At 72.9% G+C, this 1722-nt stretch overlaps 1 long non-coding RNA gene across 1 annotated transcript in view; it reads left to right on the top strand.

Annotated features, from left to right (window-relative positions):
• Positions 1 to 246: 246 nt before the first annotated feature.
• The window catches only part of LOC121033455 (uncharacterized), a 21500-nt gene continuing 20024 nt past the window's right edge, over positions 247 to 1722 (top strand). The window contains exon 1 of the long non-coding RNA XR_005791921.1: positions 247 to 320. This is a non-coding gene — a long non-coding RNA (uncharacterized LOC121033455). The remainder of the gene's footprint in view (positions 321 to 1722) is intronic.

Genomic DNA, 1722 nt, shown 5'->3' with positions numbered 1-1722 from the left:
CCGCCGCCGCCGCCGCCGCCGCCGCCGCTGGGCTCGAGCGGCCGCCGCCTCGTCACCATGAACCCCGGAGCCGCGCCCGGGAGAGCCGCGCACGGGGAGGCGGAGCGGGAGGCCCGGCGCCGCGGGAAGCGGGAGCGGCCGAGGGGGAAGGAGCGAGCGCCGAGCGAGGGCGGGAGGGCGGGCGGGAAGGAGGGAGGGAGCGAGGGAAAGAAGGAGGGCGGGCGGGTGGGTGTGTCCCGGCCCGGGGACCGGCCTCCGCCGCCGCCCCCGGCGCTGCCCGCCGGGCCCGAGGGGAGAGGGGTGCGGGGTGAGACGGTGGGGTGAGTGGAGGGCGGGAGGGGCGTGCGCGCCGGTGTGTGTGTGTGTGTGTGTGTGTGTGCGCGCGCGTGTGCGTGAGGGGGTCTCGGGCGGAGGACTGGGGCGCAGGGCTCGCGGTGCGGGAGATTCGGCGGGGTTCTGGCGGTGGATGCCAGGGGCCCGGGGCTGGGGGAAGAGGTGCGGGGAGCCTGGCAGGCGCTGGGAGCTAAGCGGGGGCCTGCGGGCGTGCGGGTGGGGTTCAGAGGGGGTGTGCACTGTAGGACCCGGGGGCCGAGGGGGGCTCGCACGGCTGCGGGAGCGAGTTTGGGCCCTGAGGAGGGATGTTTACCGCGAGGAGGCCGGAGGAGGAATATGGGGGGGGGGGGTCCCGTGGGGGTGTCTGGGGGGAGATGCTGGGTGAGGGGCGTCCCGGTGCGGGGACCGAGGAGTCAGGGATCAGGGCGCGGAGAGCAGCGGTGTGCGGAGGTAGAGGCTGCTAAGGAGTGGGCCCTCATACGCCGAGGAGGTCCGTTGAGGGGTCCCGGACGCTCGTGTGAGGAAAAACCCGGGGGCGCGCGGGGCGGTAGAGGGGGTCCCAGAGTGCGGAGAATCCTGGGGAGCCAGGAGTGAGCGGGGAGTCAGGAGGGGCGTCCGCGGTCGGGGCTGGGGGATCCAGGCGTGAGGTGCCGGCGGAACCCGCATCCGCATCGGGCCCGAGAGCCTGGGAGTCGGGCGGCGGGTCCTCGAGGACCAGTCTCCTGGTACGTGTGGGTATCGGCGTCGAGGGGGGCCTGGGCAATGGGCATTTCCGGGTGCTCTGCAATAAGGGGGGTGGGGGAGCCGGTCGTGGGCTGAGGAGAAGAAGGGGCCGGTCGCGGGCCTAGCTGAGCAGGCACTGTGCTTCTGAAGAGCAGCCACCTACTGTCAGGCCTGGAGCGACGGCGTGCATGACGGCTAAGTGGCCCCTCGGCCTCGGAGGGTCCGAGCTTTTTCGCGCCCGCGCCTTCGCGTTCCAACTTGGAAGCCACACGGCCAGCCTTGTAAACCAGGGGGCGGGGCAGTGCCGCAGGAGGGCGGGTCCGGGGGCGGAGCGGTAGCGCTCGCGCGCGCTCTCCACCAATCAGGAGGATTCGGGAGGGCCTGCGGAGCGTGACGTGATCGGCAAGGCCGAGGGGGCGACCTGCGGCCTACAGAGCCTCGCCTGCCCGCGCGGGGTTGCGCGCGCACTCCGGGCCTCGTAGCCACGTTCAACCCCGTCGTGACTTAAAAGACGTGACGCTAGTAGGTCCTTTCTCGCTCCCCCGAACCTCCCGGAGCTGGTGACAGCCAGGTGGCGTGCGCACCGAGGGAAGCAGCGAGCCTCTCCAAAGTTTTCAAGTACACTCCCGGAAGCCCTCTGGCGGGGGGGGGGGGGGGGGGGGGCCA

Source organism: Herpailurus yagouaroundi, unplaced genomic scaffold (genome assembly GCF_014898765.1).
Source record: "Herpailurus yagouaroundi ecotype Mexico unplaced genomic scaffold, PumYag 159, whole genome shotgun sequence".
Classification (NCBI taxonomy): Eukaryota; Metazoa; Chordata; class Mammalia; order Carnivora; family Felidae; genus Herpailurus; species Herpailurus yagouaroundi.
This window is presented reverse-complemented; position numbering and strand designations above follow the sequence as displayed.